Source organism: Microtus oregoni, unplaced genomic scaffold (assembly GCF_018167655.1).
Source record: "Microtus oregoni isolate MIOR12 unplaced genomic scaffold, Mior012 000041F_ref0000270, whole genome shotgun sequence".
Taxonomy (NCBI): domain Eukaryota; kingdom Metazoa; phylum Chordata; class Mammalia; order Rodentia; family Cricetidae; genus Microtus; species Microtus oregoni.
Window position 1 is genome coordinate 2,338,375 of NW_024543208.1, and position 23,856 is coordinate 2,362,230.

General features: G+C 35.2%; 1 protein-coding gene across 43 annotated transcripts in view; it reads left to right on the forward strand.

The window, feature by feature from the left end:
- Ptprd (protein tyrosine phosphatase receptor type D) overlaps positions 1–23,856 on the forward strand; it is a 2,219,644-nt gene that overhangs the window by 847,470 nt on the left and 1,348,318 nt on the right. The gene's annotated exons all lie outside the window — the stretch shown is intronic.

The window sequence follows — 23,856 nt, forward strand, 5'->3', positions numbered from 1 at the left end:
TTTCACAAGATGTGTTCTAGTATATGGCAACTTCTTCATACCTGTTGAGTAGAGATTGTATAGTTTTTAGTGCTTTGGAGGAATATTTTGTAGATATCTGTAAGTTTATTTGGTATTTGATATCATTTAATTCTGATGTTTCACTGCTTAATTTACATTGTTGACCCATCTATTGGAGTAAAAAATCATTTGAATTTACTATTAATGCATTGCTATTAATCTGTGCCTTTAATTTCAGTGATGTATTTTGTTAAATGAAATTAGGTTCATCTGAGTTTAGTGCATATATGTCTACATAGTAGTATCTTCTTTCTTAACTGTTGCAATGATTAAAGTGAAATGGCCTTCTTTATCTCTTCTGATTACTTTTAGTTCAAAGTCTATTTTGTCAGAAATTAACATAGCTACACATGATTGCTACCTGGTCACATTCCACTGGAGCACTTTTTTTGATCCTTTTCCTCTAAAGTAGTGATATCTTTTAAAGCTAAGATATGCTTCTTATAGACAACAAAAAAGATAGATATTATTTGTTGAAACATCAATTGTATGTATTTTCGTTTGAAGAATGTAGTCTAATAATATTTAAAATTATCTAGAGGAGTCTAGATTGTAGTCTTTTTCTTTGTTTTATTTTTGGTTGTATTATTTATTTGTGGTCTCACTGGTATTTTGTGTTTTTAATCATTATAGCTTCATATTTCTTCCTCAAGTTTCTTGTCTATGTTCACTCCTTTTTTCAATCCTAAATATTGCTTCCTGAATTTTACTTAGGTTTTATTTTTTGGGTATAAATGGAATCTTTTCCTTGAGTGCTGACATTCTATCTTACAAAGGCCAGATTCATTCTGGATTTTAGACTTTCCTTTTATTTTTATACTTGGGGGATTGGGTTTTTCAATTCTTTCATAATTTCACCTTGAGATGCCTCAAATGTTTCTCTCTTGTTATTGAATTCTGTTTTCAAATCTTGTCATTTCCATTAAACACACAAACACACACACACACACACACACATATATACATATATAATGGAATATATGTATATGTTTTGTGGAATAACAGGATTTATTCTCTTAATTTATTTCTTGTTAAGTACATTGAATTATTTGTGTTTTCTTCAAGTTGATTTAATTATTTGAAGCTTATGGTTATTTTTAAAATTCTGTGTTCTGGGGATCATCTGGTTATTTCTCACTGGCAGGCATTTTGGCAAGATTGGTGGTGTTTGTGGAGATGCAGCAGATACTCTTTGGTCCTTTTATATTGTTTGTATTTTTGAAATAATGCCTGCATATGAGACATTTTGTTTGTTTTGTGTCTCATTATGAACAGATCAATTTGGGGGTGAAGTAACTGTATACACCTCAAGTATGTAGTCCAGACATTGGGTTTGGCTTAGATGAAATGAAATCAAGCGAATAGTGTTGACTAGCCTGGTGTGAAGGATGTGCATATTGTCCTACTCTGGAAGTTGTCACTATATCTGGGAGTTGAGTAGGGGTTCATTAGGCTGACTCACTGCCCTAGACCCTGAAGAAGAATGTGTATAGCATGTCTTGGTGGAGTGACTGGATGTGGCTTGGTTGGGATCTATGAGTTGAGGATAGATAGTGAACATTGGCAGAGTACTAGAAGTAGGTAGCTTCTCAGGCAGGGGTGGCTAGACTAGACAGAGGCACTGAATTTAGAACCTACTTAGTTTTGGGGTTAGGGAAGTTTCAAAGGATAGGAGTAGGATGATTTTCCTGGTGAGACAATGGAGAAAGACAGACCCAGGCTCTGTCAGGGTGGAGGGTTTGCATATGGTATGGGCAGACCAGCTGCTAGATTATTCTTGATGTTAAGGTTTTGCACAAATTTAATTATTACATACTATCCGTTAGTTTTAATGGATTTTCTTCTGTTTCCTTAAATTTGAATTGACCTTTTTCCTCATTCTTTCATTTCTCAGTTCTAATCAAAGAACTGAAGTGATTGCTAATGACAAATATTATCGAACGATAAAGAGGTAGCTATGTGATGTTTTGAAGACATGATTAGAAGTGTTTTTTCAACCCAGAGAGGGTAACAGACCCATGAGACAATTCTACCCAACTCTTGCCAGTGAGCCAACATTTAGGATTTTTTATAGGTATATAAATGAGTGCTTACTTAGAGGATCATGGGTTACTTCAGCAGGTACACTGCTGAGAAGCCCTTTTCAGCACGGGAGATAACTTATGAAGCATGAATCCCTGGAGATTTCTGCCCAAATTTCAGGCAACTTGCCAAAGAATGTCCATGCCCATGGAGAATTTCCTCTTTGCTACCTGTAGCTATAGAGGGTGTTTATCTGGGGGGCAGGGGACCTTTTTAAACTTGTTCCTTTCATGAAGTTCCTGGGTTTGCTGGATTGGTTTCCATACATCTCAGGGGCCTTCCTCCTCCCTTTAGAAAGGAATATGAGGAGTGTATCATTGCTGATTCAAAATGTCAGGCAATTAATAGAATTCAGCAAATCTTTACAGAGGAGTCATTATGTACTGGTGTCCGTCCCTAAGGGACTTGTTGTTATAAAGTGTTCTGCTTCCCTTCAAGTTGCCCCCTGTACAGCAAGGACAACAGTAATTAATTACAGTATCACAGGTGCTAACAGGTCACATCCCACTTCACTTCTAAAGCAGCTAGAGTTCATAAATACCAGTTTCCCCATAGTCAACAGATCTTATGATGGAAGGACACATGAAACTGACTTACTAACTTAGTTTCTGATTCACACATAAAGGCTGTATGGAATGAGTTATTTTTGCTGGTATCCTCCTTTCTTTTAACAGCTGTCAAGATCAAGATAAAGCATAATGGCTATAGATCTAGACCATCGGTGAAAATCACATGTACTGTAAACAAAACAATCCTAATCTTCCATCCCTGTTCATTCCTCACCAACATTATACAGTTTTCTGGAGAATCAGGTTCCCCCTTTAAAGTTCTTAGTCTTGTAGATAGAAGTTTGTAATGAAATAAACAGGAAGCTAAAAATATTCTTTTAGAGTTTGAGAAAAAAGCACAACTTAGTAGAAGGCTGTAATTATGAGAGGTAAAACTTATGTGTGTACAGGTGGCATCAGCATCCTTATCCTTGGCCTGCTTTCAGTAGAAATTAAGAAAATTCTTATTGAATTGTATAAGGTATTATACACTCAACTATGCATACTTAAGTACATTCAGGGTATTTTTCCTCTTACTTTTTAAATGTACTTATTTTTTGACACTGAGAATTTTTCATGTAGTTAAGTTTGTTATCTAATTGTTTATAGTGTCTGATTTTCATGTTATTTTAAAGTAATTTCATGCATTTCAAGGTTCCAAGATTACTACATTTTTCTTTTGTCTTCAAACATTATTCATTACTTCACAACTTATATTCATTACACACACAATTATACACACATACACATACATATATGTAATGCATTTAGATCATACTCCCTTCCCCCAACAACGCCTCTGATTCCCTTTCCTTGGTAATTTTAGAGTGAGTTTCTAAATTTTATTTTTTCCAATTAGTCAATTTTGCTTCAAAGTATGACAAAGAAACATGGTTTCATTTTATTGGCAGAAACCTAACAAATCGTCCCAATTGCATTACTGGATAATCAATATTTTATTCTCTGACTTCAACTAAGAAACTAATATACCAGTGTCATTATATTGCTCATTTTTAGATTTCTATGTCAAAATACATTCTATCTGAGAATATTTCTTCAAATGTTCTTATATCTCTTCCCAGAATTATTATATGACTCTGAAAAGGCTTCAGTCAAACCTTGAAAATTTCAGGTTATTGTCACATTTCCATCTAATTTCCAATGTTTTGACAGAGAATTTGTTTCTGCTATAATTCACAATAAAAGATGTAAAGTTTATAAGGTTAAGCAATAACTTAAATAATATCTTAAACAGGAGTAGAAAATATACACATTATAACAAAAATAACCTTACATTTGTATCAATATACAAAAATTCGTACCCATGTAAAATATTTGAGACTGGTAGTTGTCCAAAAGTAGACACAAATAGCCACACCTTTATCCCATCATTTCTATACTATATGCTTCTCTTTTCCCATCAGAGAAAAATTCCTGAATCTAATATCCTTTGTCCAGCGGTTTTCCTGACCATGACCAATAGCAACTTGTAACCAACCCCCTTAAATAAGGAAATAACAAAAAGGTCCATAACCTACCCTATGACCAAAACAGCCTACCCAAACTCTTAGGAATGTGGGTGTTGTATTTTCTAGACTGCTTCCTGTTTCTGAAGGCAATGACATCTCTAAGGAACCCTAAAAAATCTTGAGATAATGGTCACGTCCTTGGAGAGCTGTAATTTTCTTTAGTCTGTGTGACAGGAGATTGTACAGCTTATCTGAAATCTAATTGGTGAAGTCTGTGAGGCTGTATCATTTCAGTTACCACCTTTGACATTGTTCTAGATGTGAAATTTTGAGGAAACTGTAATGGAGGCATTTTGAGAGGCTAGATCACCTGGGATAAATCTCTTTTTTTTCCTGGAGTTTAATGATTATTTATTGGTCTTTTTATTGCTTTATAAATAAAACCATTCAAAATTTCCACCTCCTACCATTTCCCTCCTGCTCCTCCACTCACCCTCTCCTTTCCCCCTCCATTCCTAAGAGAGGGCAGAGTACCCTTCCCTGTGGAAAGTCCAATGCCCTCCCCGCTGTATCTAGGTCTAGGAACGTGTGCATCCAAACAGACTAGTCTCCCAAAAAGTCAGTACATGCAGTAGAATCAAATCTTTATTGGTATCTGATCCTTTTTTCCTGAAAACACATAAACTTTTAAAGGTTAACACAAGTACGTAATGGGTAGTGTGTATAAGTCAACAGAAGATGATTTTTTTTTGTTTTATGTTTGAGCAGGTAAAAACCACTTGTTAACTTTGTAAGTCTGTTTGGACTGTAAAACCAAAATGTAATATAAATCTCTATCCATGCCATATGAAAAGATGGCATGTAATAATAAGTCCCGAGAACTCTGTAGTCAACAAGATTTATCATGTTTTATCCAGTATCAGACCTGTTTCCATGGCACAGGATCAGCATATATGTCACCTATCCTGGAATCTTTCTGAACGTTTTAACTCATGACTGTAGTCAAGATCCTCAGGCAGTCTCCTCCAATCAATTTCTGATATTTATTAATTTAAAGAGAATCACAGCTTTTTGTTTCTTTTGGAAACAAAGGCATAACCACTCCTGGAGCAACATAACCTATTTTCTGACTTCCAATTTTGAAGTTAAGACATTTAAAAAATATATAGGTTGGTTTGATTTAACAGCTTCCATAACAAAATGTCTCTCAGCAGCTTTTGCTTTTTTGTTCAATAGCATTTAAAAATTTCAAAGTTAACAAAGCTCTGTACAGAATTCAGGTGTCCTGTGTATTTCCCATCCTTACATGATTTTTTTTTGTTTCTTTACTTTCTCTTTAAAGACTTTATAATTACTGAACTTTTTTTCTTTGACTATCTATACCCATTTTTTTTTTATTGTATTGGTTTAAAAGCTCACCATACCCTCTACCCAGGACCACTATACTGCATGCCTGCAGCTTTCTCTGACCAGGAGACAAACCTTAAATATCCCTACTAGTCTCCAGTGGGTGGTTCCTCCCCATTGGTTCCCTGAAAACTTAGCTCAGGCTGGGGCATTTGCCACCCCAGGGCTAGAAAGTTGCTGAGTTCACTTTCCAGAGTCCCTGTGAGCAGGAACGGTGTGAGTGCTTGGAGAGGCCCATGTGGCAGTGTCAGGACTGGTGTGATATCTTGGAATGAGTGGTCCTGTCATGTATTGGAGCATGATGTGACTTTCACCTTTTTAAACTGACAAATGGCTATAAGACACATCTGTTTTAGCTCCACTGTAAAAGCAGCACCAATATCAGTTATCAGTCCATAGAAAAAAGATATAGGAGATGTGGCTCAAGACAAAACGTGTGATGAATGTGTGTGAAGTCCTGATCTCAGTTCTCAGAATGACTCAGAAAAGAAAGAGAAAGACTGTAAATGTGACTTCATGATGGCTTAGTCCAGACATGGTTCTTCATGGGGGCAATACGTCTTCCTTACTTGAATATACTAATTTGCAGTCATTCTTCATTTGCTCAAATTATCATCTAGTTTAAAGATGCATTTGGGCCATTTATGCGTCAGCATAAACTACTTCAGGCACAGTGCTGTTATTTGTAGGTAGCTTGTTGGTGGCTAGAAGCAGGTAAGATGATCAACCTTCCTGATAATTCCCTGCAGACATCGCAATACTTATGCTGTCACGGATACAGGTCTATAGACAGAAATGCTATGACAGTTGGGAGGGCAATGATCTTAAACCTTATGCAAGCCGACTTTATGAAATTGGGCAATTAGCTGTAAATCCCGAAACATTGATGGAAATGTGTTCTCAGTGTGTTCTCTTCTCTGCATTGTGATGAAAAACTCCTGTATGGACAGTTTAATATGATATCTTTTCCATTAACAAGGGTGATTCTGGAGGCTCTACATCTAGCTTTTCAAAATCTATCAACATTTCAAAGCCAGCTTGGTTTGGGGCTCTTTGTGTAAAAATATCACAAAGATTCCTAAGGCCTGATTATTATGAATTAAGATTTGAATGCTATATTGCTCACTAGATATTATCTGACTTTTTTATAGACTCTTATAATTCCTCCTGATAACTGATAACAGTGAAAATCTATATAGTTAGCAAATTTTGATGTCATTCATAATCCTAGACCACAAACAAGGAAGAATGAATAACTTTCTTCCTAGATTTCATCTGACTTTTCTGACTGGTCAGATTCATTGTAATCCTATTTTACTCATTTCTTTAGTCATTGAATAATATTTATCTTAGTCATATTATGACAAAATATAGAAATTAATATATTTTAGAGGTTTATTCTAAGACAAACATAAACTATTAATAAACAAGTGAGTTTACCTGATTAGAACTAAGCTTCATTATTTCATCTTAAAGAGCTAAATGTGGATATCAGAACAATAAGCAATATATAGTAGAACAGTCTTAGACGTTCACAATCATTTGACCTAAAGAAAGTGAACATGACTTAAACAAACTGACGTTTAGAAATGTTCATTAGATGTTACAGCATGTAAAGTTTAAATGGCTGAAAGCTAACTCCACAAATGAATTTTTCATAATTTTTTTATCTTTCTCATCCACCATAGGCATCATTACTCCATTTTTTCTGTTAGTTGAACATTCATCTATCCTGCTACTCAATATAATAATTACCAATGAATGTCATTTTTTTGGACTTTTTCAAGCTATATTTGGAAATAGACTACTTTAAAAGCATTCTCCAGGTTTCAATTGCTCACAGTAATTACAAAAATTTGTATTATTCTCGGGCAAACAAATAGATCCAGGAAAGCTTTTGCCACCCCAATTTGTAGAATAGACGTTTTAGGCTGTGAAGTGTCCCCTGTACCTCGGAACAGCTGAGCAGCACATTGTGGTTGTGCTATTTGGCATTTCTGTCAACCACTCTAGTAGTTCAGTGCCTTTCTTGACAAGCTGAGGAGGGAAGCTTTTCTCATGGGACAGTATTGCTCCTTCCCTGAGGGTTTAATTTGTTTCTGACTGAAACAGAGCATCATGCTTTTGGCAGCGTGCAAATTAAAAATATTAATGAACTGAAGTAAAAGGCAAAATAAAATGGCTTTTTTATTAAATCACAATCAAAGTTTGTGTTCATATCTCAGTGTTGCCAGCCTGTCAGTATGTCCCTAGGCTCAAACAATAGGGAGAAAATTTGATGAATTTTCCTTCTTTGCACTTATAGTTATTACTGATTTCTTTGAGGAATGAGAAATGTTATTATTTCCATTTCCAGTCCAGATGGTTATAATTTTCACACTGACTAGTAAAGAAATTTGAAATTAAGTGTTAAAGAAAATCTCAATAAATATTTTCTATTACTATTACCCTATATTTGGTATCCAATTCCATGGAAACTGAGAATTAAAGTCTGCAGGTTAAAATCAATAAAAAGCTTGTTTGAGCTTTGAGTTTTGTTAGCTGGTGGTGGTCAGGTCCCACAGCACTAGTGCTAGAGGGAGCACAAATGTAAACCACCGTGTGCCTTCGTGCATCAAAATGACGGGTTTGTGCTCTGGAACCTCCGTACTGGTTTACCTTTCCACTGATGTTTCCTATATGCGGGTGGGTATAGCTGTGGAGTGTGGGAGCCATTCTGTGATTCTGCTGCAGATAAGCCTAATTCTGCAGGTCATGTGAATCCCTCTCATTCTTAATCCACAATAAAAGACTTGTTTAAATAGCACGACTTCCTTAATCTTCACCTGGCTGACATTTCAGCTGCTCCGTGTTGTGTGTGTGTGTGTGGGGGGGGGGGGGGTGGCAGCTTTGTTACTTGTAAGGACTGCATGGACTAGCACCTTGCGTTTTCCAGCGATTTTGTTAGTGTTTTTAGACATTTTCAGTGTTACCACATTCAGGATAAATAGCCTTATGTTGAGAACCACTGGAATCTGGGTACCTGGATGTAATCCTTACAGAGATCCTCAGTATGTTATCCCTGTGAGTCAGTCACTAAAACAAGACAATGTGTAGGCTGTTATTTGGCACATAATTTTATCTTCCCTTTGTTTACATTTATTTTTGTCAATCTTTCTTATTTACCAATACATACAAGATAAATATCATCAATATTTGTGTTATCAACTAGTATCTGTGTGTATATATATATAGTATGTATATGCACATACATGTAATATGTATGTGCATATACATACATACATACAATCTGCCTGTCCTCAAAGACCCATTGATAATGATAATAACATGAATAGACAACTCTCTGGGTGCTTGCAGATAAAACAAAAGAAAATACTATAGTCCTTTGGTTTGTTTTAAATATATGTTTGTGTGATAAACATGCAAGTTCATATGTTTTTGCTTGCATGTTGGCACAGACATTTTTTAGACCAGAGATTCCTTCAATACTCTCCACCTGTTTTTTGAAACAAGGCCCCTCACAGAAGCTGATACTGATCAATTTGAAAAACTGGTTGGCAAAGAAACCATGGGATCTTCCTGTCACCATCTGCCCTGCACTAGAACTTATCTAAACCATAGTCTGTCCATGGGGCTATGGCTCCAGACTCACCCCCTCACACCAGTGTGTGGCTGATACTTTACTAACTGAACCATTGGTACAGCCTCCCAGTATTTTAATTTGAAAGGCAGATTTCAAAGTAGTAAGAGAATGTATATAGCTTTTCTTCACAGAGAAGAGAATATTATAATCTCATGAATCTTTGGAATTTACACATGAAAAATGGAAAGTCTTATTAGAACTGAGAGTATGCTATCATTAAATAAAGTTAGAAGTACCCGAGTCGGTATTTCAAATTGTTGTGAGTTTCTTCCCACATCCTAGAAACAAACAAAACCCTCAAATGTCTATCTTACATTATAGAGACAGTTTTTACTATGCAAATATTATTCTTTCCTGAATTTCTAGTAAATATCAAGACATCGTTCCTAGAATAATTGCCATTTGTGGAAAAAGCCCCAAATAATGATTAAATAAGAGCTTGAAGATATATTTGCTTTCCAGATAAACTCAGCTCTCCCCTGGATGTTTTCTCCTGATTAGCATGGCAGTCACAAAAGTGATAGGAAAGAACTAAAGCTTTTACACAGGAAAAAGCAAAGTTTGTGTTTATAAGGGAAAGCTGACGCTCTTTGCATGTGATCAGTTTGATTTCTTTTCACTAACCTGGAGTCACCCCAGGTAAGTAGATAGCCTCATACACGCAAGCCAAACAGAGAGAAATACTAATTGGATTCATTTAAGCAAGATTCTTTAGCAAGCATTCTCATGCATGGGTGAACTTCGAGAATTCAACCAACTGTGAAGTGTTTCCAGCTCTCTGGAAGCATCACTTTTTGCCACCTCTGCAAATGTTGATAGCAGCAGTCTGGTCAATAACACAGAACACACTGCTTTTATTTCTGCCCCTTTAAATGTCTTGGATCCCTTCTGGTAGACAGGAATGCTGTGCTACATTACCCCCAGCCTGCCTTTCTCTTTCAGAACAGCCGAATGTGAAATGTACTACTTAATAAACAGATGCACAGTTTTGTAGTGTGTATTAAGATAGATTGCTTATGTGAAGTGGAAATGAATGCCATAAATCAAAGCTGTTCATTTTATATTTCTTGTTTAATAGTAATTTATCAGTTTTATTTCCAGTTCTTTACTGTGCAGATCTATCATTAACTACCTGTGGTAGGTTTCTTCGTAGAGTGCTGTCACTTGTACATCGCTAACACAGCAGAAGAGAGAGAATATAGCATCTTGTCATTTGAAGCATGACATAGAGCTGATTGAGGGAGGAGGAGGATGTCACTGTAGTTGATGGCTTATGTTTTATCAAAAAAATTTGCTAAAATATATTTAGATTATCTGTGTGGCTAAGTAAAACACTCCCCAGAAGACAATACAACCTAAAAGATGAATTCAAACATAGCTATGGTACTTGCAGTTATATGAGAACATTAAACATTAATGGGAAAATATTTCTTAGCTTGAGGGTTTTATTCCGTCTAATTGTAAGTTATCACATCCAAGTGATATTCCATTGTATTCAGAGCAAGGGAATTTTCATCAGGCAATGGCTACAAATTTGAGGAAGCAATTGGTATTCTGATGCAATTCTTGTGTAGCTGATGGTACAGAATTCAACCTGGAGTTAAGCCAGCAAAGATCTGCCACTGTCAAGAAGAGAAAAACAATTCTCTGTAATGGAATTTTGTTTCAACATGATGTGATTATTAAAATTTCAGTGAGGTTTCAATGAAATACCAAAATACAGAAGATAGACATTTCCTCTCACAAACTAAATTAGATTTTTTGAAAAATAATTTTAATGCAACTTTTAAACAAATAATTAAATAAATTTGCATTGGTTAATAATTAATGATAAAAGTAATCTGCTACTTTCTCGTCACCTATACTGTGTGACCTCATCAGAAAAGTAGGAAGAACACAACTGCCATTTTGAGGGAAAACTCGGATAGAAATGGATAGTAAAATACAGAGGAAAGCTCATATTTGAATGCAATAGCAGTTTCCCAAAATTAATACAATTTGCCCCACTAAGTCCAGAATTCTGTATAAATGTAGCATTTCCAGGTCATCTTTCCCACCCTAAAGGAAGTAAGAATCAACCTTAACAAAACAGAACAATTTTTTTAATGAGAGATATTAAGTCTCACATAGAGATCTCTCTAAAATCCACTTTTACTTTCTGTTTAGCGAATCATCAGACACGTGGAACTGTCTCTCATGTCGCCACAGAAAGAGGAACATCACAAAATGATCAGGCTTCTAAGTTGTGGCAATAAGTCTGTAGATAGTAAAGATTTGAAATGAAGCAGCTACATTGAGAACAGCCTCCCAAAAGCCTAAGTATTTTTGAAAGGGGAACAAACATCTACAATTAAAAGACAAAAGTCTCTTTTTTTGAGGACTTCAGAAACATCTTTGTCATTGAGCTATTTGTGATATGGCTCTCATTATTCAACATGGTATATTGACAAGATAGGCAGGGGAATTTTAGGATTTACTCAGTAAATTTTTCTTAGGATTTACCAAATGGTTAATATATAACAATATTCTTACACTTTAGCCATCTGATGACATATTAGAATGAAACTAGAAATAAATTAGCAATCATGCTCAGAAACAAGGTCATAACTATGAAATACTTTAGAATTACCTGATGTCTTGGAGAGATTTTTTTTTCAAAGGCATATAGCAAATGCTGAAATGTCATCTCAAGCAGAGTGTTATATGGTTTTCTTCTAATGCAGCTACATTTCCTCTGCATAAGAGAGGTCTTCAAAAATTAAATATGACTAGTTAAAAGAAAAAGTACCATCCCGACAGAAAACAATGTCAACTGTCCAGTATTTTGCCAGTAGCTGCTCTGTGTTTCATTTAGATGATTCAGCTTAATTTCTTTTTTTTTTGTCATGTAGCTGTGTACTTTCTTAGATAATGACTTAGAATACAGACCATGCAGTGAGAAGAATGTATTATTATTAGCATAAACAATACAAATATTTTAATTTTCAAACAGTGAACTATAGAAGATCAAGTAGTAACTACTGATTTATCTAAAGTCATTATTAGCATTTAGAAATAATGAAAAGTTACAGGTGATTATTATTCCGCACGGATGCTGGGAACCAAACTCAGTCCTCTGCAAGAGAACCACACTGATTCTTAAGCACAGAGACATGGCTCCAACTCCATAAAGAACATTTCTTTGCTAATGGTACACAACTGCCCAACAATGATCATATAGTGGGTGATATCTAGAGGACCATTTGTTCAGTAGTTAGTTGAATTGATTTCCCTAATGTGAAATCATTTTGCTTGAATTCTTTCCTTTTTAATCCAAACTAGGAATGTGTAACTTTTCTCCTAAAAGGTAATTTTTTTCTCTTCCTTCCTTTCCTTTTTTTTTTTACAAATTGCTTTCTCTGATTTTCTTGTCAGCTTGCTTTAAAGATATCCACATGTTCAATATGCTTGCTCGAAGTTTGGCCCACACCAAATGATTGTATGAAGATTGAATTTGGTGTTGATGTAACTACCAAAGAGATTGTTCTTGCTGATGTAATTGAGTCAGCTTAATTTCTTGTTGGCTTAGGATGCTACTGTGCTCTTTTTGAACCTGAGCAATGTCCTATTGAAAGTGCTGAAACAGCTGACTCAAGACCTGTGGTACCAAGGTCTGTGCTCAGAACAGCCTTCCTACTGAGGGATGGTGCTCAAAATGCTGTTGGAGAGCATAGCAAAGCTTCAAAGTGACTGGATGAATGTAGCCTTATATGTACCATCAGGCTGTCCTCAGCGACAGGGCAGATAGATAAAAACAGTTAATTGAAAATCCCTTCTACACGGACAAAAAGAGAAGATAAGACTTCAATCTTCCTTGTATTAGGATGTACCATACTGCTGACAGTAATTAACTTTTAATATGTATATTTAGGTGTATTTCTCTTAAAATATGTTTTAGTACAAAACTTGCTCATTAGCAGCAAAGGGATAATTTACTCAGCAGACACTATCATTATTATTTTATTATGATATTCTAAGTCCCTGGAGAACAAAGCCCTCAAGTGCTTAAGACAGCAGTTTCTATTTTAGATAGAGATTATCTCATTTTTGGCCAATGTAAAATAAAATAGAAAAACTCTTTGTATGTCATCTTAATGCCACTTGAGAGTATTTAATATAAAAAGGGAAATTTAATTTTTGATTTCAGCATAATCATATTTCAAAATATTGGATTCTATCCTGTGCATACTTCCTTGGCTTAATTTTGCATCTAATTAAACTAATCATAATGGAAAATATATACTTCTACATTTCAAAAATACTTCTTGAATCCTAATTCATTTACAGTGAGCCAGCGGTACAAACCTCCAGCATAAGAATGAAGAAACTTATGAAATATTATCTGTCAGTGGCAATTCTGGGAATGCTTACTAAATAGTACTAGACTGAAGGTTCAGCTGGGTATGTAGATTGGCTTTCTAGCTTGGTATGATTCACTCTACTTAGCATTGAAACAGGCTCCTATCTATTCCACTAGACGGTAAAGGCACAAGAAAGAGTATCATGTCTTGAGGAATTCTATCCATTTATATCATTATTTACCAAATTGCCCATAAATTTATTGACTTCAAACAATTGTTTCATTCTCACCTCTGTCCTGAGTTTTGAATAGGGATCATGTAGGAAACTGCTCTGTCGTGTATACTTCAGTCCTTCCATCAGCTCTTAGCTGGAGTATTCCCTGCTGGATCACCTTTGTCTTCTGAGGGAACTTAAGTTGGTGTTTGTGTACTTGGCAACATGCTAAGTTCATATCCGTAGAATTTATACTTCAATGGATCTGAGCTCCCCAAGAACCTGAATAGGGGGCACACAGATGCTGCAAGAAACACTAGATTCCTCACTTACAGACTCCCAGATGTCATTAAAAGAATCACCTTTCTCATTAACAAAAGCATGAAATCTCTCAATGCAACTTTGTTTTTAGTGTTCATTTTTTTTATTGAGAAAAGGAAAAAAAAAAAACAAGTTTCCGCTTCCTCCCAGCCTCCCATTTCCCTCCCCCTCCTCCCACGCTTCTCCCCCTCGTCCCACCCTTCTCCCTCTCCCCCCACTCCTCTCCCCCTCACTCTCCAGTCCAAAGAGCTGTCAGGGTTCCTTGCCCTGTGGTAAGTCCTAGGTCCTCCCCCCTCCGTCCATATCTAGGAAGGTGAACATCCAAACTGGCTAGGCTCCCACAAAGCCAGCACATTAAGTAGGATCAAAACCCCATGCCATTGTCCTTGGCATCTCTATAGCCCTCATTGTTCGCCATGTTCAGAGAGTCCGGATTTATCCCATGCTTTTTCAGTCATAGTCCAGCTGGCCTTGGTGAGCTCCAATAGATCAGCTCCACTGTCTCCGTGGGTGGGTGCACCCCTCGTGGTCCCGACTTCTTTGCTCATGTTCTCCCTCCTTCTGCTCCTCATTGGGACCTTGGGAGCTCATTCCAGTGCTCCAGTGGGTCTCTATCTCTATCTCCATCCATCACCAGATGAAGGTTCTATGATGATATGCAAGATATTTGTCAGTATTGTTATAGGATAGGGTCATTTCAGGTTCCCTATCCTCAGCTGCCCAAGGAACTAGCTGGGGACATCGCCTTGGGCTTCTGGGAGCCACTCTAGGTTCAAATCTCTTGCCAACCCTATGGTGGCTCCCTTAACTAAGAATTGTGCTTCCGTGCTCCCCTATCCAACCTTCCTTTATCCCAATCATCCCTTTTTCCCAAGTTCCCCCCATCATCCCAGCAATACCACTCCTGGGAATATACCCAAGAGATGCCCTATCATATGACAAGAGCATTTGTTCAACTATGTTCACAACAGTATTATTTGTATTAGCCAGAACCTGGAAACAACCTAGATGCCCTTCAATGGAAGAATGGATGAAGAAAGTGTGGAATATATACACATTAGAGTACTACGCTGCGGTAAAAAACAATGACTTCTCGAATTTTGCATGCAAATGGATGGAAATAGAAAACACTATACTGAGTGAGGTAACCCAGACCCAAAAAGATGAACATGGGATGTACTCACTCATAATTGGTTTCTAGCCATAAATAAGGGTCACAGAGTCTACAACTGGTGAACCTAAAGAAGCTAAGTAGGAAGGTGAACCCAAGGAAAAACCTATAGTTATCCTCTTGGCTATGGGAAGTAGACAAAATTGCCGGGGAGAATATTGGGATCTTGGGGGTGGGGTGGGATGGGGGTAATGGGAGATGGGGAGAGAAAAGGGAGAAGGGGAGGATGGGGGGAACTTGGGGAAAAGGGATGATTGGGATCAATGCAAGTTTTATTTATTCTCCCCTAAAAGAGTTCTTTCATATATCCGCCAGTTCCTACTCTCATTTCTATCATACAAAAATCTGTTGCTAGCAAAATGCGTATTTTTCACGAGTGCTTTCCCAACACCAAGTACAACAAGCATTCCAGGTGTGGAGATTTAAAATGTCTACAGAATTTAAACTGTAAACACCAGCTAAAATACTCAAACATGCTCTACCCACAGTTCTCAGATGCCTGTGCCCCAGTTGGACAACTATCAGGTTCCTGTAGTATCTGTTTTTTATCTATGTCATGCAATTGTTAGAGTTATGTTGTAGAATATTACTTTAACTATGTAAATATGTGTTACAATTGTTTATGCCATATTTGTTTAATTATGGGAAGGTGTTCTGCTTTTGTTTATACTGCATTTGTTTTATTATGTAAAAGTGTGCTGCTGTTTCACCTTGCTTACGTAATGCAACTGATTAGTCTAATAAAAAAACTGAATGGGATACACGGGGCTGGTGGGCAGAGAGAATAAGTGGGAAAAGAGAAGGGAAAAGAGAGGGAGATACTCAGGGCCAAGCAGCCACCAGCCAACCAGACATGGAATAGTATTTACAGAATGAAAGAAAGGTAAAAAGCCCAAGGCAAACACAGATGAAGAAAGACAGGTTAATTTAAGTTATATAATCTAGTGGGACAAGTATGAGGTAAGGCAGAGAATTCATAACTAATAATAAGTTCCGTGTCATGATTTGGGAGCTGTTGGGTATCCCAAAGAAAGCTTGCTATAGGGTTATATTTCTCGAAAGGCAAATTTAATTATCCTTTCTACTTAGTATATTAAAATAAGTACTTGAATTAACTTTGGAGTGTTATCTTCCAATTTCTCAGCATCTCTGATATATTCAATTATGTCAAACCCCACTCTAACTGCTGTCAGAAGGGAGCATGCACACCTCTCTCTGTCCTTGCATAAGCTGGGTTCCCTTCTTAATATGCTCTCCACCTTGTAGAAATGATCTGATCTTTATTTACTCTTCCTCCTTTAGTAACTATTTCATTTTCTACTTTAAATTTTATTTATGTAAACACTTCTTTTTCTCTCCCAACATGGAAGATGTTGCGATCAACAGGTAAGTTTATACGCTTTTCCAGAGTTCTATAGAATGCCTTGTATACTGAAATTCAATAAACTGGAATTAACCGTATTATAGAAAAACAACATAGCTCATAAATATTTTCTGTTCATTATATGTGAACTCAAATCTCTTTCCATGTTGTAATCTGTGTTAGGATCTGTGACAGAGTATGAAAATGTAGAGGTACATTAGCATTTCATATTATAAGACAATTGCCCTTGTGTGTTAACATTTGCTATTCTCAAATAAAATAATAAAGTTAAGTAAAAAATTAAAAAAATATTAGCCATAATAAAATATAATTCATCACTGTTTCTGATGTTACACTTATTTTAGGTGAACATGTGACATAATTTTCTTATAAATAATTTTATGTTTTGGATATCATTTTTGAAGTTCAAATCCTAAACATTTCTTTAAAAGTAGAAAGCAGGACACCTACACTTCCTTGAAGCAGTGAGTGTGAGAAACACTCACTTGATGGAATCAAACTTTCATGCTGGTTTATCTCACAAGAAGCAGGAAATGTTGCAGCCTTTCCTAGATGGCTTAATGTTTCTGATTTACAGTTGTCACCTGTATTTACAGTCATCTAGTTTCTTGTTCTAGGTAATGGATGACTTTCAACTATTGAAACCTTAATCAGTCACTAATAAGTGTGGGGGGGGGCATGAGGGGCTATTAACTAATAGAAGCCCTGCTGTTGTAGCTTTACACACTCTGAGGTGGTTAAAGGACCTTCTCCCCCCATTCTCCTAAGCGAGCAGACTCCGAACAGCAATGGGCAGGTTCCAGAAGGGATCCAGAAATTCCCAATTCCTTAGTTCCACTTGTTTTATTCCCATGAAGAAAAATAGAGCAAAAGAAATAAAAGATTATGCATAAATCCACAAAGTCTTAACATATTTTTATGAAGACAAGGTAAAAGGATTTTAAAAATTTCAGACAAAGTAACAAATCATGTATACCATAATTATCAGGAAATAGTTTAAATTATACTACAGTATAAAACAAAGAAAGCAAAATGACACAAAACAACAACAAATATCTTCAGGGCTTACTGAATTCAGAAGAAGTTGCATGTGTAAGATAGAAATTGAACTCTTGGTCATGGTTTGGAAAAATAACCACTGAAATGCAAATATGAGAAAAAGTGCAAAGAGAATCACAGCTCAAACCTAAACAAATCCCAAATTATAAATGATTTTTTTGGTATATATATTGCAGTATTTTTCATATATGGTAAGAACAAAAGAAAGAACATATCTGAAAATTAGATATAATAAAGTGACAATAAAATATTTTATTAAAATTGAACAGTGCACAGCAGTAAGGTATCAATTTCTATAATTTGTTTGATTTGTACTTTTTAATAAATTAAAAGCAAAGAAAATAGAATACTTTTTAAAACAATAATTTATGGTTTGAAATTGAATCACAAGTTGACTTTCTTTACCTTTGGCTTCCTAATTAACCAAATTTTCAAATAAAACATTTAAAATTTTTTAGTTCATCACTTTTTAGTGTTTTTAGCAGTAAATAAAAATAAATATTTAGACTGTAGTCATGAATCCTACAAGTTTATGGAAGTGGTAGTAGGTTTCAGGGTCTCATCAGCTTGAGAAGTTGGCTAGGTTTACAATAGCAGGTGTGAATGTCTTTCTTTTGAGTGTGCCTTGAGTCCAATTAGACAGCTAGTGATTACAACCAAGAAATAAGGGCCACTACTGCCTCCTCGGGAATATCCTGATGGGTTGGTCATTGTTGTTGTTTAAAACCTTTACAGGTGAGTAGCACCGTTGATTGGTTTGTTTTTGTTCATAACTTGCTTAGCATCTTTGGATACTATGACAGCTAGAGCTCAAGGAGAAGGTTTTTAAGTCAATTCAAGCTCTATCCCTCTCGGTCCTTAGTCAGAAATGTGTGCATTCTTCAACAAAAGGGTTGTAGCTACAAATTGTAAAGCATATTTAAGACAGCTGCAACAGCTTACATTGTTTTAAGGACCTCATGTGCTCCCCTGAAAAGCAAGAGTAAAAGAGGCTCCCCATGCCTTACAAGGAAATGATTTTATTAGAATATAACCACACACACATGTAGAGTGTGTATACACATATGTATATATACATAAATGTTTTTTAAAGTAAAATGTTTCAGCATGACGTTTTCATTCTTTCTATTTCTCCCCTGTAATGCCTCCCTCCCCTCTCTGCTCCTGATTTTTCCCACTTCCTCCTTCGTACCACCTGTGTCTTACTGTCACCATTTCTAGAGATATTCTTAAGTATTAAATATACATTTGATATCAACTCTGTTTTAAACAAAAAAATTTCAAGAATTATTTATATAATACATATTTATAAATGAATACATAGCATTTAACTTTTACTGTGTGGTTCAGTATTATAGTTTTCAGGTGAAGAATGACAGACAGAAAGAATGATAATATAAATTATCTATGGGAAAATAATTGGTATCTTAAACCATGTTATTCTTATATGATAGTAACAATTAAAAAACGAGGCAGGAAATGACAGAGATGATTTATATTTCATGACATGTATTTAACCACATAAGACTTCATTACATTGTATTTAAAAAAAACTAATATTTTTCTAAATAATTGGCATCTAGTATTTGCAACATTGCAGATTTCTTTTGGTATAATGAAATGTATGTGTGTGTTTATGTGCATACATATCCAACTGTTTTTATCAGTCGTTTAACCAATAATATACCTGCCTTCGTATCAGTTTTCAGGGTATGGCAGCAAGCAAATAAAATACAAATTTACCCTGCTTTTAAAGCATTTGGTAGGTAAAATATCTCTGAAAATTGAAAGGTGTAAAATTTGTTCAACTCTTGTGAGGAAAATTAACTTTTTATTAGTGAGAGAAGAGTCTCAAAGGCTAGAAATATATTATCACCCACTGAGAAAAATTTATAGTAGGAGACACAAAGAGAGTTCATTCAGAATTGCATGAACATTTATGTTTCCGTCCCTGTGGTAAATACAAAGTTTGTTTTAGTGATAGTTTCCTTACTCTTATCCAGGCCTTACTGTTTGATGGCTTTTGTGTTATTTTTAAGTTAACCTTTGATCATAACCATGGGTTCATTTTATGAGACTCCAATAAAGAAATAAATGATGTTGGGGTGGTATAAAAGGCAAAATTTATTTGGGGATGGAATCTTCAGATTCAAAGGAAATCATTTCCTATCTGTAGTATATAAGGATACAACAAATGAGCAAATGTATAAAACTCTAGAAATTGTTTTCATTGTGTTAATTCTGAAACCGCTATGTTTACTTATCTGGTTGGTGTTTTTAAATAGTTCCAGACCTTTGGTACTCAATATCTGGGAGAATATTAAAATGATAAAATAATGTTAAACTAATAAAATATTAGAGGGAAACTCTTGGAGAACACTTACAGTTTCCAACATTTTATTTTATTTAGATCATAAAAAACACACAAAATTAAGGAAATTTCCACAGTTTTTTTTTCAAGTTAAACTGATCTAGGATGTTCCCATTGCCTTCAGTTGAATATCTCATTCATAAAAATATACCTGTACTAAGAAGATCTAGATTAAAGTATTACATCACACATATTCCAGTACCCTGGTGATTAGCTCAACAGGAAGAACTGAAAGTGTTTTAATGTGAGAGAATTAGTTATGAAGTATCTTTGTTATTTGAAAGAGAGCATGATTCTTAGTGTGGCACAAAATATTTGTCATTTATTGTAATTTTTTTAAAAAATGCAACTCACCATATCTAACAAGATTTATTTTATTATTGTTCAAACTGAATTCATATTAAGCAAGGTAAGTGATTTCCTCAACTTCAGTGACTGTGAAATGTACTTTTGTACTGATACCTGAGTTGCTTATGTTAAAATCAAAGTACCTCACTGTCATTTTGAAAGCTACTGTCATCTAGTTTCTTTTTCTAGGTAATGGATGACTTTCAACTATTGAAACCTTAATCAGTCACTAATAACTGGGGGGCATGAGGGGCTATTAGCCAATAGGAGTCTTGCTGTTGTAATTTTACATGCACTGAAGTGGTTAAAAGACCCCATCCCCCAAATTATCCTAAGCAAGCAACCTCCAAACAGCAATGGGCAGGTTCCAAAAGGGAACCAGAAATTCCCAATTCTTTAGTTCCACTTGTTTTATTCCCATGAAGGAAAATAAAGCAAAAGAAATAAAAGATTATGCATAAATTCACAAAGTCTTAACATATTTTTATTGAAGACAAAGTAAAAGGATTTTAAAAATTTCAGACAAAGTAACAAATCATGTATACCATAATTATCAGGAAATAGTTTAAATTATACTACAGTATAAAACAAAGAGAGCAAAATGAAACAGAACAGCAACAAAATTCTCCAGGGCTTACTGAATTCAGAAGAAGTTGCATGTGTAAGATAGAAATTCAACTCTTGGTCATGGTTTCGAAAAATAACCACTAAAATGCAAATATGAGAAAAAGTGCTAAGAGAATCACAGCTCAAACCCAAACAAATCCCAAATTATAAATGATTTTTGGCATATATTTCGCAATATTTTTCATAAATGGTAAGAACCGAAGTAAGGTCATATCTGAAAATTAGATATAATAAAGTGACAATAAAATATTTTATGAAAATTGAACTGACCTGTGCACCCTGCACATTCCATACTTGTGTGAATGTAGATATATATGCTACCTTTGAAAGTGTGTGTCTTTTTAAAACAAGTGGAACAGACACCAATGAAAACAGGTGGCCAAGATAATTGCGTCCCTCAGGGTCTGTTGCAGTTTCCTCATCATCCTACATTCAGAACAGCTTCAATACTGCTAAATTAAATGGCTCAGCCTCAAAGATTACTTTAGCCAGAATTTTAGATAAGCTTTACAATATCCCATCACACAGAAACTAGACAACAACTAGCTTTCCCAGGTCTTGAATATTATCTTCCTTTTTTTCTGGGTCCCCTGAAGATGCCAGTGCCCAAAGACAACAGGAAATGGTCTAGAGAATAGAGTACCTACATTGCCAAGAGGTGGGGTGGGTGGTTTTGGTTACTCAGTGAGTTGTGGATGTTTGTCATTGATTAGGTGGGATGTTTACAAATTGTTTCTATTGTTCATGGTAAAAAAAAAAAACAACCTGAGCAAAGGAGATTAGATTCAGAGATGAGAAAAAGGGGGTCATATAGTATAAAAAGGATAAGATTAAAGAGTGGATTGTTGAGTCTACTTTTGAACAACCACTAATCTGAAATATTTTGCTTTAGTATAAATTTTTGTATGTTGATATAAAGTTAAGGTTATTTTGTTATACTGTATATACGTTCCTATTTTTGATTAAGGTAATATATATATATTATATTGTATATAATATATATATATATCCTAATAAAAATGTAATGTAAAGTTTTAGTCTTTGAAAACAATTTCAGATAATAAAGAAATACAGTTTGATAGTTAATCATGTATAACAATCAAACTTAAAGTCATGCTAGATATGTTTTCAAGATTATTATGAAACATTTTAAATATATGGTCTTCAAACACTTCAAAGACATATAGAATATGAAATTTTAATGTTTTAATAGCATTGGGCTTTCTGTGATAATGTGACATGTCTGTTCCTAGTACCACCAATTTACTTCATAAAAGGTTGATGGGCATCAGAGAACCTCCATGTGGAGTTTGGTTTATTTGTGGCAGAAGCTAGCCATTTGAGCAAGAATCTGCCCTTTCTTCAACTACTGACTGCATTCTTTCCAAACTGGACAAGCAGGACACAAAAGAAAGCAACTGCTAAACTTTTGCCAAAACAAAGTAGGATATTCATTACAAATTCCTGCTTCACAGAAATTTCTGTCAAAATTTCTAGGCATGTAGGCTCAGGCTGGATGATTCAACACTACCGAGGAACCTAGAGTGACTATCAAGGTAGACAGCTCTTTATGTCATTTCCTATAGTTTTGGAAGTTGTTCTTCATCTATTTCTTATTTACTCAGGTAATATTATAGTCCTCTTGGGTCTTTGATGGGATTGAAGAATAAATAAGTATAGCTATTGTTAGAGCTTTCCTTTGTTATGATATAAAGTAAATAAAATATAAAAATCTTTATTGTTCAAGAGAGGATATTTAATAAATTATTTTCCCTGAATTTGCAAATACATGTGAATTGGACATATTGAAAATAATTTTCTGGTAATTCTTTTCATTGTATATAGTTTTACTGTGTTGGAGTTAAAACCTCTCTTTTTTATTACAAAAAAGGGAAATGTGAAATAATCTTTTATTACACTGTGAAAATGTGTCATTTTGACTGCTTTAACAAAAAGTCTAACAGTCAGTAGCTAGGGAATACTCCCAGGCACTTCGCATGCAGTGAGAAAGAAGTGCAGAGACTCTAGGGGATGCAGAACAAGCAGCATAATCATTACAAAGTAAAGGTAACCAAATCACATAAAATAATGTTGATTTAAAGAAATGGGTTAGCATAAGTTATAAGAGATAGTTAGAAATAAGCCTAAGCTATGAGTCAAGCTTTCATTATTAATAATAAGTCTCCATATTATTTCTGGGGAGCCAATGATCCTGATGAGAATGCTCATCTAAACAGAGGCAATTCTTAGAAAATCAAGAGTGTGTCACATGAAGTATTACAAGATTGTGAATTTTTATTACAGGGTTAGTCATGCCCTCATGAAAGGCATCAAAATCCCAGAATCCTTACGTCTCCTCCCTCTTCAGGGTTGCATTGTGACCAGCAGACTGTTGGGGTGAAAAACTACCAACCTGGCTTAAGAAAAAAAATTTTTGTTTTTATCAAAATTAGTACCAGAATCCTATTATACCACTGTTCTGCTACTCCCAGGATCTGGTGAGTTAGAACCTATGTTAATTGTGGACTTGTCAGTTTAAAGAGATTATCAAGTTCATCACTTGTCAGAGAAACAGGGTGGATATGAGTGAGGAAGAAATTTCAAGGTGATGTTTTTACTAAACTTTGGAAGAGTAATAACTGGAGATAGACTTGAATACAGCAGCCCCTATATAACTATTAATGACTAGCCCATTAGCAATTTCTGAAAATCAGGCATCTGAATTCTGAATGATGTCCCTCTGCTGGTGTCTGTGGCTGTTAGTTTTTGTTTGTACAACAATAACTAGCAAAGAAACCAACTCTTTGGCAGT